The sequence below is a fragment of the Podarcis bocagei genome (assembly GCF_964188305.1).
Source record: "Podarcis bocagei genome assembly, chromosome: W".
NCBI classification, from domain to species: Eukaryota; Metazoa; Chordata; class Lepidosauria; order Squamata; family Lacertidae; genus Podarcis; species Podarcis bocagei.
Window position 1 is genome coordinate 57,358,601 of NC_138131.1, and position 15,229 is coordinate 57,373,829.

Here is a 15,229-nt window from a genome sequence, read left to right on the forward strand (position 1 = left end):
ACCACTCAGTGGATTTGTAACTGGCTGACTGACCGAACCCAAAGGGTGCTCATCAATGGTTCCTCTTCATCCTGGAGAAGAGTGACTAGTGGGGTGCCACAGGGTTCTGTCTTGGGCCCGGTCTTATTCAACATCTTTATCAACGACTTGGATGATGGACTCAAGGGCATCCTGATCAAATTTGCAGATGACACCAAACTGGGAGGGGTGGCTAACACCCCAGAGGACAGGATCACACTTCAAAACGACCTTGACAGATTAGAGAACTGGGCAAAAACAAACAAGATGAATTTTAACAGGGAGAAATGTAAAGTATTGCACTTGGGCAAAAAAAATGAGAGGCACAAATACAAGATGGGGGACACCTGGCTTGAGAGCAGTACATGTGAAAAGGATCTAGGAGTCTTGGTTGACCACAAACTTGACATGAGCCAACAGTGTGACGCGGCAGCTAAAAAAGCCAATGCAATTCTGGGCCTCATCAATAGGAGTATAGCATCTAGATCAAGGGAAGTAATAGTGCCACTCTATTCTGCTCTGGTCAGACCTCACCTGGAGTACTGTGTCCAGTTCTGGGCACCACAGTTCAAGAAGGACACTGACAAACTGGAACGTGTGCAGAGGAGGGCAACCAAAATGGTCAAAGGCCTGGAAACGATGCCTTATGAGGAACGGCTAAGGGAGCTGGGCATGTTTAGCCTGGAGAAGAGGAGGTTAAGGGGTGATATGATAGCCATGTTCAAATATATAAAAGGATGTCACATAGAGGAGGGAGAAAGGTTGTTTTCTGCTGCTCCAGAGAAGCGGACACGGAGCAATGGATCCAAACTACAAGAAAGAAGATTCCACCTAAACATTAGGAAGAACTTCCTGACAGTAAGAGCTGTTCGACAGTGGAATTTGCTGCCAAGGAGTGTGGTGGAGTCTCCTACTTTGGAGGTCTTTAAGCAGAGGCTTGACAACCATATGTCAGGAGTGCTCTGATGGTGTTTCCTGCTTGGCAGGGGGTTGGACTCGATGGCCCTTGTGGTCTCTTCCAACTCTATGATTCTATGATTCTATGATTCTATGATTCTATGTTGCGTGGAAAGACCACAGCCAGACAAATTTGGGACACTTTAAGAGAGGCTCACTTGAGGACAGAAGCTGGTTCCTCAATGTACTATTATGCCAAGCTGCATGGTATGGCTCTTGCTGAAGGTGGAGATGTGCGTACACACCTGATGGAGATGCAGAATCTGAGACACGAGTTGCAACAGAGAGGACTCAACTTTCCAGAGGCTGTGTATTCCTTCATGATACTACATTCTTTGGGTCCAAGTTGGGAGTCCGTTGCCACTCAGATTGCTGTTCAGCCAACTGCTCAGCTCACAGTAGCCTATGTTACTGCCGTGATCCAGAATGAAGCAGACCGCCGGGGTGCTAGCTGCATGGGTAAGGGGGAGTCTTCACAGACGTCATCCCAGAGTGCAGTGGAACCACCAGAGGGCGCCAAAGCTTTGAAGGCAGTGAAATGCTACTCGTGTGGACGTCGAGGCCATATGAAGAGGGAATGCAGATATCCCAGGGCCAAGACAGAGCAGTGCAGCGGAAGCTCATCGTGTGGAAAAGGCCAAAGCAAAGGCAAAGGTCCAATGTCCAGGACAACGCAGCACAAGGCAATGGTCTCACACTTCACTCCAAAGGTTGCAAAGGTCCAAAAGACGTCAAGATCTTTCTTCGTTGTTGATTCAGCAGCTACCCACCACATGTGCAACGATAAGAGACTGTTCGTGTCTTTCACACCGCAGGAAGGTGCGATTCACCAGGCGGATGACCACACGATCCCCAGTCAAGGCTACGGAACTGTTGTTCTTCACAGTTTGGACTTAGAGATACAGGATGTACTGTACGTTCCAGATGCCACACACAATCATCTAAGTGTGATGCAGCTGAATGAACGGAACATTGACGTTTCCTTCAAGAACAAGAAATGCACCATCACAAAGAAAGACGATTATGTATTGCATGCTGAAAATGTTGATCGTTTGTTTGTTTTGTATTATGATGATGTTGTGCAGAATGAGACTTGTTGCATTGCAGGTTCTAACAAAAGTTTGCATGCAGGATGTATTCATGATTTTCACAGGAAATTTGGTCATTTGCATTTTGAGGCAGTATCTAAAATGCCTACCTTGGTTGAAGGTATGACTATTAAACCCTGCAGGTACCACATGAAGTGCAAGGCATGCGCAGCAAACAAGGTGAAAATGGCTGCGAAAGGTAAGGTGTCTAGTAGGCAAGCTACAGAACCATACCAGATTGTTCATGCTGATTTAGTTGGTCCACTATCGCCCTCTTTGGGTGGCAATAGGTTCTTCATGGTTCTCATTGATGCATTTTCCAGGTATATTTATGTGTACAATCTCAAGCAGAAATCAGAGGCTTTTCCAAGGTTTAAGGAATTCTGTGCTTGGTTAGAGAATGTGCATGGTAAGAAGATAAAAACTCTTTTCACTGATCGCGGGGGAGAATTCACTTCTCAGCAGTTTGAAGCTTTTCTGACTGAGAAAGGAATTCAACACGATTTGTCCAGTCCTCGCTCGCCATGGCAGAATGGACTTTGCGAAAGGGCAAATCAGACATTGCTTCAAGGGTTAAAAACCTTGCTGCATGATGCCAATCATAGAATCATAGAATCATAGAGTTGGAAGAGACCACAAGGGCCATCGAGTCCAACCCCCTGCCAAGCAGGAAACACCATCAGAGCACTCCTGACATATGGTTGTCAAGCCTCTGCTTAAAGACCTCCAAAGTAGGAGACTCCACCACACTCCTTGGCAGCAAATTCCACTGTCGAACAGCTCTTACTGTCAGGAAGTTCTTCCTAATGTTTAGGTGGAATCTTCTTTCTTGTAGTTTGGATCCATTGCTCCGTGTCCGCTTCTCTGGAGCAGCAGAAAACAACCTTTCTCCCTCCTCTATGTGACATCCTTTTATATATTTGAACATGGCTATCATATCACCCCTTAACCTCCTCTTCTCCAGGCTAAACATGCCCAGCTCCCTTAGCCGTTCCTCATAAGGCATCGTTTCCAGGCCTTTGACCATTTTGGTTGCCCTCCTCTGGACACGTTCCAGTTTGTCAGTGTCCTTCTTGAATTGTGGTGCCCAGAACTGAACACAGTACTCCAGGTGTGGTCTGACCAGAGCAGAATACAGTGGCACTATTACTTCCCTTGATCTAGATGCTATACTCCTATTGATGCAGCCCAGAATTGCATTGGCTTTTTTAGCTGCCGCGTCACACTGTTGGCTCATGTCAATCTTCCAGAGAGTTATTGGGCCGAATCTCTCTCGTGTTTTGTTTACAGTTACAATCGTAGGTTATCTTCAGCGATTGGTTGTACCCCGTATGAGAAGATGTTTGGCAAGAAACCGTACATCAAACACATGAAAATTTTTGGTTCTGATATGTGGGTTCACTCACCACAAAGCTCCAAGTTAGGCAAACGTGGATTGCATGGTATCTTTCTAGGTTATCAGAAAGGTTCTTACAGAATAATGATGACTGACTCTAAGACAATTAAGCTCACAAGAAGTGTTGAGTACAATGCCAAGTGGGGGGAGAATGTGGGAATTTTTCAATGTTATCCTGATGACAGTGATGAGACTGAGGATAAGAAACAGCAACCCACACCCACTGATGAAGGTTCTGATTCTGAGTCTGAAACTGAATCTGATAATTCAGAGGATTTCAAGAGTGCGAAAGCCTCTATGCGACCCTCTGAAAGCTCTGATCAGGAATTGGAAGAACCATTGTTCACAATAGGCCACTTTTCTCCTAAGAAGGAAGAGGAAAGTGTTGAAGACCAAAGGCTGATTTGCAGGTCACAAAGAGCCACAAAAGGCAGACCTCCAAAGAGATTTGCTGATGAATTTGCTAAGACAGCAGTAGCAGCTGTTAAAAGCTCCAAGAAGGTTTTTGAACCTTCAAGTTTCCAAGAAATCCAGGATTTGGATTCTAAGGAAGCTGAGCCATGGTTAAATGCTATGAAGGCTGAGCTTGATTCCTTAGAAAGGAACAAAACTTGGGAGCTAGTTCCAGTAGTTCCAGGAATGAAACTGCTTGGAAGCAAATGGGTCTTCAAAGCGAAGACTGATCAGAATGGCAAGATAGTCAGACACCAAGCCAGATTGGTAGCCAGAGGTTTTGCACAGGTACCAGGTGAAGACTATCACGAGACCTACTCACCCACTGTGAGATATGAGAGCATTAGACTCATGCTCAAGCTAGCTGCAGAGGAGAATCTACACATTAGTCACCACGATGTAAATACAGCATTTTTGTACGGATCTCTGGGTGAATCACTTTATATGCTTCCACCTGATGGCGTACAGGTAAAACAGGGATTTGTTTGTGCTCTGAAGAAGTCCCTTTATGGTCTCAAACAAAGTGCACGGTGCTGGCACACAAAACTCACTGAAGCATTGTTTTCTCTAGGTTTTCAGCAAGGGAAAGCTGATCCATGTGTATTTGTCAAAGAGGAGGGGCAAAAGAAGCTGTATTGTTTGTTTTATGTTGATGATATTTTATTCCTTTGGAAAGATGTCACAATGTACAATAACGCCCTAGCTCAACTAAAAGAGCACTTTGACATGAAAGGTCTTGGTGAGGTAAACAACTACCTATCTCTGGAAATAGAAAGAGATCAAAGTGGTAACATTCTAGTACACCAGTCACGGAAAATTGCTGATGTGTTAAGCAAACTGAACCTGATGGATGCTAACCCTGTAGACACACCGATGACAACAGGTTATCAGGTAGAAGACACTGAAGAAGCATTTTCTGACACTACACTGTACAGAAGTGTGCTAGGCAAGCTAAACTTCATTGCCAGATGTTCAAGACCTGACATTGCTGTTAGCTGTAATTTGCTAAGCAGACAAGTTAACAATCCTACTGTTAAGGATTGGAAAGCTCTGAAACGCATAGCACGCTACTTGAAAGGCACTATGCATTACAGACTGAGATTTAACAATCAGAAGTCTGGTGGTCTTGAAATTTTTGCAGATGCAAGTTTTGGAAGTGACACTACAGACAGGAAAAGTACGTCTGGAGTTTGCTACATGTACAATCAGGGTCTATTTGATTGGTCATGCAAGAAGCAAACAACAATTAGCTTAAGTACTTGTGAAGCTGAACTGAATGCACTGTCTTATTCACTTAAGGATTGTGAATGGTTGTTACAATTGTGCAAAGACATGAAAATTCCTGTCAAATGTCCAATCCAGGTTTACCAGGACAACAAAGCATGTTTGGCTTTGCTGAATTCGGAAGGTTGTAAGCAAAGCACGAAGCACTTGCAATTGAAGGTGCAACATGCTAGGGAACATATTCAGAAGGGACTCGTAACGGTGTCCTATATGCCAGGTAATGAAATTCCTGCTGATGTATTGTCCAAGATTGTATCAAGGGATCAACACTGTACCTATGTACAGAAGTTGGGTTTGTACTGATACTGTACGAACACGCTGCCCAGTGATGTTCACAGAAAGGGGGAGGATGTTGGTTTCTGCTCTCTTCACTGTGCAGCGAAGTGCCAGTCACAAGACAATGTTTACATTCCACAGTCAGAGCACTGTTGGGTTTTCCCACGGGAATGGGAGGCTGGATGTGACGTACACTGGTTTCCTGTTTTTCACTGTTCTCTCGGTGTTCTTCATTCCGAGGAGAAGGACGGTTGCTTCTCTGCTCCCGCAGAGGCAAGATGCATGTTTGTAATTTCTCCACTTTGAACTGAAAATAAAGCAACTTTAAGCATGTGGCACGTACTGCTCATCATTCCGTTGTGCACAGGACTCTGCAATAACAACAGGTATTGCACCCTGAAGGTCCCCACCCCCATTGTGGGGACCTTACGTTTCTGGAAGTCCCGGAGGGTGAATGGGGCCGGCCTGAGTTTGGGACCCCCAGTAGGACACAGTTTCCTTAAGGTCCTTGCCGAGATTATGGATAGAGTTGAACCCGTGTCAAGCTCCATGCGGCATGGGGCCCCCTCTATCTGTACCTCTACATAAATTTTCTCTACGTTGGGGTGGGGCAACTGGTATACCTGGAAGTCCGTGAGCTCCGTAGAGTTGCCTTGGTGCGTTGGGCCCTGGGACCTGGGGCTCTTGGATTGGTCATCTGATGCCTGGCCTCGGGTGGGCCGAGCTCGACACACCCGGGCGATGTGTCCCAATTTTCTGCACTGCCTGCACTCTGCATTGCGGAAACGGCAGGTCCTCCTCTCGTGACTTTCCCCGCAGCTTGCGCAGTTCCCTCCTTCTCGTCGAGGCAGCTGTGGTATGTGGGCTGCTTGAGTGCGCTGCTGTACTCGGTGCACCTCCTCCCTGTCAGATTCTGAGTCGTCAGTGAGGTCTTCATGGTGGACCCTCGGTTGGGGTGGCAGGCTCGGCCGTGCCTCTTGCGTCGACCTCTTGGCAGCTTCCGTTGCCAGGGCCTCCTCCAGAGCGACCTGGAACGTTAGGTCCTTCTTGGCATAGAGGCGTCGTTGCAGCTTCTCATCCTTCAGGCCACCGACGAGGTGGTCACGAAGCATGTTCTCCAGCTCTGAGAAGTTGCAGAACCGGGCAGCTTGGCGGAGAGAGGTCACAAATCCAGTTATGGTTTCCCCAGGGGCTTGCCGCTTTGCATAGAAGGCATTTCGACGAGCCACCACTGAGGGCTGTGGGGAAAAGTGCCCCTTCAGCTGTTCCATTATTGTTTTGTATGGAACAGTAGCGACGTCTTCAGGTGCAAGGAGAGCCCGGGTGATTTCAAATGTCTCCTCTCCGCAGAGAGAGGGCTTCTAGAAGGAAGGTGAAACGGGAGGCGTACGCTTTCCAGTCTCCAGATGCTGGGTTGAACAGCGAGAAGCTGCTGTCGGTTGCCATTCTGAGTTCCTTGTGTCCCGGAGCTGAAGCCTGGATACACGGTGCGAGGCAGCGGTGTGGCAGGTGGCGGTGCTGCGGTGCTGTGTGTGGCAGTCAGCTCAGCAGGATCCCACCTTCGTCGCCAGTGAAATATACTCAGAGTCGCAAAGTGATTTCATGCTCTTTATTCAGCTCATAGTGGTGAGGAGGAATGAATGAATGTCCCCTCAAAGTATCTGCTTTATATACATTATTTACACAATGGGCTGCACATGATTGGCTAATTCCGGAAATCTACTGTAAGCCAATCAGGTTGTGGATTCACTTCTATCTGGAGCAGGATTGGGTGGTTCCTGCTGCATTGTTCTAGGACCAATCAGACTGCTGCATTCTGAATCCTATTGTTCTAGGACTAATCAGACTGCTGCAATTTGGATCCTATTGTTCTAGGACCAATCAGACTGCTTCAGTTTGGATCCTATTCAACTCAGTACATAACATTCAGACTCAGCACCAGGAAGAAATTTCTGGCAGCCCAAGCTGTTCGACAGTGGAAGGGTCTCCCGCAGGAGGTGATGGTCTCTCCTTCCTCGGAGGCTTTGAAGCAGAGGTTGGAGAGCCACCTGTCAGGGGTTCCGTAGTTGTGATTCCTGCACTGCGAGGGTTGGGCTAGACGACCCTTTGGCTTCCTCCCAACAAAGCCCAAGTAAAGACTACCAATTTTATCAGATCATTAAGGCTAGTTCCATAGTTGCCAGGCTTGCGATGAGGGTTGTCTTGAAAATGATGGTTCTGTTGCCTATGTCATAAAGGAATGCCAAATCATATAAAGTGTCCGGAGGTTCTACTCGTCTTCAAAATCTCAGATATGTGTGCTTCTCTCCATTAAAGCTGTATTCCAGAGTGTGTGGTACAAAGTGTCCAGTGTAAGATTTTGGGCTGTGTTCCACTGAGTTGCAATTATTATTATTATTATTATTATTATTATTATTATTATTATTATTATTATTATTATTATTATTATTTAATTAATTAATTACATTTCTAGACTGCCCTTCATCCGAGGATCACAGGGCAGTGTACAATATAAAATCACAAAAAATACATCCCTTAGTAACAATTAAAAAACAACGTTCCCCCACAGTTTAAAAGGCCACAGATGATGATGATGATGATGATAATTATACCCCACCCATCTGGTTTGGTTTCCCCAGCCACTTTGGGTGGCTTACAGAATATCTACAAACATAAGAAAATTAGCCAAAGGCCTGGCTGAAGAGGAATGTTTTTGCCTGGCACTTAAAGATATGTAGAGATAGCACCAGGCTAGCCCCCCATGGGGAGAGTATCCCACAAGTGGGGAGTCACCACAGGAAAGGCCCCTTCTCATCTTGCCGCCCTCTGGATCTCTCGTGGAGGAGCCACATGAAAAAGGGCCTCAGAGCTTATGGATAGAAGCGGTCCTTGAGGAGTGGTGCTCCTGAGCCATTTAAGGCTTTATAGGTCAAAACCAGCACTGAATTGGGCCTGAAAACTAAGTGGCAGCCAGTTGAGCCACAGTTGGCATTATATGCTTAAACTGTCTTATTCATGCTGCCAATGTCATATATAAGACCAATTCTTTTGACAATATATTTACATTTGTATCATCAAAAATATTCAGTAACATTAATTTTGGGCAACGAACAATAGTTTCTTTAGCAATATTTATCATTCATGTCAAGAATAAATTCCAAAAATCTTGCACCAAATTACAGTAAATGATAATATGTACGAAGTTTATTGCAGTCCCTCCAACTAGTAGGTGATAAAGAAAGAAATACTTTTGACATTTGCAAAGGAGTGCAATGCCATCTGTGAAATAATTTCAAGGAGTTTTCCCAAAGAAATCTGGAAGCAGATTTTAAGAACTGTGATTCCCAAATTTTATTCCCGTCCTTCCCAAAAAATATCCCCATATTTGTGTGCAAATATATAGTTCCCATATCTTTTTGAGGGGTTCCATAGATCCATTGATAACCAATGATTAAGCAATATAGAGTATAATTAAAATCTAATCCTTTCCCTCCTCTACCCATTGTAATTTTCAAATTTTGTTAAGAGTGTTAAGATCCCTTCACCATCTCCAGTTGCACATACAGACTCAGACATGCTTATGGGTGAGCTGTGTGATAAGCCAGTGGAGATAGGGTTTTCGTGTATGTGTGCGGGAGATACTTTGTACATGCTCAGAAGCACCCTCTACACATATCCCAAGGCATGTGGATGAAAGCAGGCAGTGCCAAGAAGGCGTGTCTGTGTGTTTGTTTGGGCACTAGGGGTATACCAATTTCCTGTATCATAATGGGATGCACTTTTGCTTAAAAACACTGAAAAAGGGACTAATTATTCTCAGTTATGGAAAAAGGTTGCCCTGAAATGAAAAGTTGGAAACACTGTATATGTAAAGTTACTACTCATAACTATCAGCACTTTTAAAAACTTCATGGAACTGTTTATAACTTTTACAGCTGCCTGGAACTTCCTAAAACTGTGGCGAATGTTCAAGAAGAATCCAAATATTGGTCTATAGGGAAAGATTTTTGGGCAAACAACTAAACTTCTTAATTTTTAATATTTCTTTCTGTGGCAATATACAATTGTGGTTGGAGAAACCCAGCTGGATGGGCAGGGTATAATTATAATCATAATCATAATCATTACAATGTCACACAAGATCCTCAATTTATTCTCAGCAATAGAAGTGATGAACCATGTATAAAACATTGTACATGTATTAGAAAATTTGCATTCTCTATTTTTCCTGTATACATGCTATGCATAATACATTATACAGTTACATAAACAAAAATCGATGTATTGATTTCAGGGTGACCTTTTTTCAAAAGGTTTGGAAATGACAGTTCATTCCTTTGTTTTTAGGCAAAAGTTCATCTAACTAAGCTACAGGAACATGAGGTTGTAAAAAAGTTCTAACCCTAGCAGACACTTCCCTTTCCAAAGATCCCAGGGGAAAGGAATAAAAATAATATTAAGATTTGTTTTTTGTTTAAATCCCAGCAGTCCGGACATTTAGTCCGGCAGGTGCTCAGCTTTTTCTACCGTTGCAAGGAAATAGCCTCCTATCCTGAGCAGTACCGAGTGTCTCGGCCACGGTCCCGACTCACTGGAGTCCATTGGGCACGCCCATTGTGCAGAACCTGGCTGGCTGGAACCCCTCTGATAGCAGGCGCCATGGGGGGGGGGGAGATCTGCTCGGTGGTGAAGTGCCCCCACTTTGCATGCCAAAGGCTCCAGGTTCAATCCCTGGCACCCCCCCCTTAAAAGGACCCTTGGCCGGAGAGCTGCTGCCAGCAAGCAGACAATGCCGGTGAGTTAGATGGGCACCAGTGTCCGCCAGATTCTTCTGTTCTGTGCCTTGGCGGAGCAGGTGTGATGAAACCTTGGGCCTCATCCTGGAGGTTTCTGAGCTACAATTCCCATCAGCCCCAGCTGATGGTGGTTGATGGGAGTTGTAGTCCAAAATATTTCTTTGTTTGCATTTATATCCCACCTCGTTCTCCAAGGAGCTTAAGGTGGCAGAGGTACAGGGTTCTCCCTTCCCGATTGAATCCCATCGCAACACTCTCTAGCAATACCATTGCAGTGCCTTTGAGTGCATGCAGAGTGCCCATACCCTGTGATGCCTTGCCTTCACGTGGCTTTATCCACCAGGGGTCGCCGCGAGGGGCGGAGAAGGGCTATAGTTCAGAAGGTCCCAGGCTGAGTCCACAGGGACATCTCCAGCAAGCAGGGCTGGGAGAAGACTCATGAGGAGATGCTGCCAGTCAGTGTAGACAATTCCGAGCTCTATAGACCAGGAGTCTCTGACTTGGCAAAAGGCAGCTGCCTCACGTTCTTATGTTCTTCTATTATTCTGCGTGGAGCAAATGGGTGCATGAAAAAGGGAACGAAAGAGAAGGAGGGGCACACATTCCAACACAACTCCCTGGTTGGATGCTATTTTTTCATTCATTACTTGCATTTATATCTCCTCTTTTCCTCGGAGAAGCTCAATGTGACATCCACGTAGCGTCCAGAGTGGCGCAATCTAATCCCAACGACAACCCTGTGAGGTAGGCTAGGGTGACAAGCAGTCCAGGGGGCAAACTTATATGAAATATTGTGGGAGGGCAGGTAAGCCCCTTCCTGCACACACATCACATCACTTGAGTAGCAAAGCCCATCAGCCGGGGGGGGAACTGTCCCCCTCAAATATTTTGTTAGGGGGTGGGCAAAGGGACCTCGACCCCTAGGAGTTGGTTTCTATGGGCTGGCCTCTAATGCCACACCCAGGGAGCTTCAAGGCCGAGTGGGAGGATTTGAACCCAGGTCTCTCCCAGGTTCTAGTAAACTAATCACTATGCCACTATGACAGCAATTTTGGATGGCTTCGGGGCGTAGTGGTTTTTTAGCTTCTCTTTTAGCACGTCCCATGGCGCTGCCTGGACTGCTAGTGGCGCGACCAAAACTCGGGCCGTCTCGAAAACATTGGGCTCGCAGAGGCTGAGGAATAGGCCCCACTTACGCTCCTCTGACCCTTCCGTCAGCTCGTTTGCTTGGAGGCAGCAGCCGAACCGAGCAAGATAGGAGTCCCATGATTCAGAGGCTGGGGCAAATGGCAGTAGAGGCACGAGTGAAGCCATGGTTCCGATGCCGACGTGGTGGGCGATGGATGGAACACAGTGCTCTAGCCAGTATGGTCAGCTCTGAATTGGGTTCTGTTCAGTGATTTTGCTCAGTGAGTGTCCAAATGTGGCTGTGCTCTGATGTCCATCTGATCCCATCCCCGTCACCAGTATTAAATAGTGGGTGGACATAACAGACAGCACAAGAGATTTCTCCAAGTAGTTCTTTATAAGTAAGTAAGCTGGAACTGAACTGAACAGCAAACAGCTCAGCCGGCTTGCTTTTATAGGCAGCCAGCTGTCAACATTGTATTTTTTTTTAATGATATTTATTGAAAAAAGATTTTTAAAAAAAAATTACAAAGAAAAAAGACAAAAACAGAAAACAGAAAAAGAAAAAGAAAAAAATAAAACCATCATTTTCAAATTCTCCACTTTCATTACCTTCTTTCCATGACCTCCTCCTCCTCCCATCTCTTATATCTTGATTAATAATTGTCACAGCAAATCCTTTCCATAATTCATAATATTCTGTCATTACATTACCTTACTCTATTTTCATCTTAGCTTATAAAAAACCTTAAAACTTAAAACTTAAATCTTATTTTTACCAGCTTCTCATAACCATTACCTTTTTACCTAATTCTTTAAGCATTTTTACAAGAGCCAAGTAATTTCATTTCAACATTTTTCCAACGTTCATAAAACATTTCTAATAATAAAAAAAGAGAATAAAAACAACCCAAACTTCTTCCAGCGTTCCCTCCCCCCGGTCCCAGGATTGTCAGTCCTTTTTATCCCATTGGTCTGGCACATTAACCTGGTGATCTTATATCCGAGGCCTTCAAATCTCTTCCATGTCCCTTCCGCAGCTGCTCTTCATATTTTCCTTTCACTCGTGGGAACTCCAGCTTGGTAGTGTTTTTGACCCTTTTCAACAAATCAGCCCCTTTCCCATAGTCCAGACTAGACTCCATGTGGTATTTTAAAACATGTTTCAAATTCCCTTCAAAATTGGAAGTCCCAACAGCTCCAAACCTCTGACGGCCCATTGCCAGACTCGGAAAGTCCAAACATCCCTGCATAGGGGGGTCAGTCCAACCCCCCATTTCCAAGTCAATCCAAACTTTATCTTTCCAAATCTGTTTTTTTCCAAGTTCATTTGTCAAATCCAAAGGCTCATTTTCCTGCTGGGCCAAAAGTCCCTCCATCTCTGGCGCCCAAGATTCTGCAACATCCTCTTCTATCATCTGCTCTGTCAGGACACACTCCTGTTTAAGTTCCTGGGTGGGCTCCATATAATTTCCCACTACCTGTTCAAATGTTCTGGCTGCATTAGTCATCAAATCCGTCTTCTGACTTAACTGATCCAATAGGGCATTTATTTTACAGAAAGCACCCAACAGTGCTTCTGAAAACATTGTCCTGCAAGGTCACAAGTCCTTTCCCACGGTTGTAATCTGGCAGCTGCAAGCTCCCTAGAATTGGTTACAGTTTCCCAGCTTCTAGGGGGAAGCTTCTGGTTGTTCTTTCTTTTAAGAACAATAGCAACAAAGTTTCTTTTTTAAAAAGATATTCTGTCAATATTTATTCCTTTAAAATGCGAAAGGAAACAGTGGAATCACAATGTTACTCTTCTTTTAACTATCTGTCAAAAACATTTGTCTCTGCTCAATGAGCTTCAAAACGTCAATTCTGACACCCCGCTCCAGGGTCAGGACGGTGGAAAGTTACTTTACTTTAAACTCACTTCTGCAGGTTTAAACAGTCCAAAAAAGATCACCCTTCTTCTCCTGCTACTGAAGGGGGGTTCAACACTTTTAGATGGTGAAAACCAATCCTTTAAAAGTAATTTTCTAAGCTCTAGTTTACGTTGTCTTTGCTTTCTTCTGACTACAAGGAAACGGAAGGCTGACTTCCTGTTTAGACCTTCCCGTTTCAGTACCAAATTAAGATAATTTTTTAAGTCCAATTCCTTTCTAATCGCCAGTTCTTATTTGAAGTCCAATTGTTCAGTGTTTGAGTACTCACGGGTGATTACTTTAGATGCCTAATTTTCCCAGGAAAAAGGCAGCGCTCTCCGGCAACGGCTGTGCGGCTTCGCTCCACGGAAATAGCAGTTGACTCACAGCACTGCGCCACTTCCCCCTCTTCGCATCGGAGCCCGTTAGTGGGTTCCTTTGCGGGTTGGGGGGCGCTAAAGGTGCCCGCCGAGTCCCACGGTCACAGGCTTCATCCGCCTGTGATTTCTGAAAGGGTCCCCGCTTCGCCGCAGCGGAAAAGACCCGTTTCGCACAGAGCTGGTCCCTCCGGTTCAGAGGGAGTCCGCCATTGCTGATGGCACCACCCTGGAAGTCCCCGGCTGTCAACATTGTAACAGCAGCCCAGGGTTTCCCTAAATTAACTTACGTGGACCTGAGTAAAAACTATATACACAATACCCCTGTTGGCCAGGGTGAGAACTTCAATACATAACACTGGGCCTTCCTGGCCGGATTTTGTCTGACGCCTTTTCCCCGCTTTCTCTCCCTTTGCCCCTTCTTCTCCTCCCTCCCTCCAGCCGTGCGTGCCAACCGTATGCGGGGTGGCTGGAACAGGTTCAGGCCCATGTACAAGCAGGACCGAGCCATGAAATAGCAGAAGAAGGCGCTGATCCACGCCAACAGCTTCAAACTGGAGACGGCGGCCCAGCCGCCCATCGTGTCCCCGGTGCAGGTGGCGGAGGAGTCCGGTGGGCTGTCGGCCTCGCTGCACGGCCTGAGCCAACACCACCAGCCTGAGGTGGCAAAGGGGCTACCCCCGCCCAGCAGCAGCAGCTCCAGCAGTGGCAGCGGTGGCGGTGGCAGCGGGATAAGCAGCTCCACCGCCATGACGCCCATCGACTATGAGTGCAGCTCCTACGGGACGCCCACGCTGGCCATGCCGGTGCCCTCGGGTCACCACTACCCGCCCTTCGCCAGCTGGACCATCAAGTCCAAGTGCCCAGACCCATACGTGATGCATCCAAACGAGGCAGCCCCGCCGTACCCCTACCCAGAGGTCTACCCCAGCGGCAGCTCCCCAGCCACTGGGGCCGACATACCCGACGTGATCCTGAAGTTGCTGGAACAGGAGCCCGACGAGGCGCAAGTCAAGGCCTGCATCCTGTCCTGCCTGCAGGAGGAGCAGAGCAAGGGCCTCCACAACAAGCTCAGCGCCTTTGGCCTCGTGTGTAAGATGGCAGATCAGACCCTCTTCGCCATCATGGAGTGGGCACGCAGCTGCATCTTCTTCAAAGAGCTGGAGGTGAGGGGGGGGGCTGTTGCTTTTCACGGGGCGGGGGATGAACCCTGAGAGGAAATGGCTTCCCACGACCTACATCTCCCCGACTTGGACATGTTTCCAGCGGTTGCTTTGTTTGGTCCCGGGGGTGGGGGTGGGTGGTGAGGAGGAAGGTTGAACTGTGGCTGGAGCTGGCTGGAGCGAGGCCTGCTTTGAGCACGTGCAGAGCTCAATGGTTAGAGTGTCAGACTAGGAAAAAGTTAACAGTAGATTGGGAGCAAAATTCTCTTAGCAGTCTGTCCTGAAATGATGACGAACTTAACACCAGTGTGTACCTCACAGCATACCGGTAGTTTTGAGGATAAAATAGAGGGGAGGCCAAGGTAGAATATAAATGTGATATA

The 15,229-nt window shown here is 46.4% G+C and overlaps 1 pseudogene across 1 annotated transcript in view; it reads left to right on the forward strand.

Moving 5' to 3' along the window:
- The window catches only part of LOC308578115 (steroidogenic factor 1 pseudogene), a 115,038-nt pseudogene extending 100,141 nt beyond the window's left edge, over positions 1-14,897 (forward strand). Inside the window, exon 3 of the transcript in view lies at positions 14,125-14,897. The product of the transcript in view is annotated as a steroidogenic factor 1 pseudogene (transcript). The remainder of the gene's footprint in view (positions 1-14,124) is intronic.
- Positions 14,898-15,229: the final 332 nt, after the last annotated feature.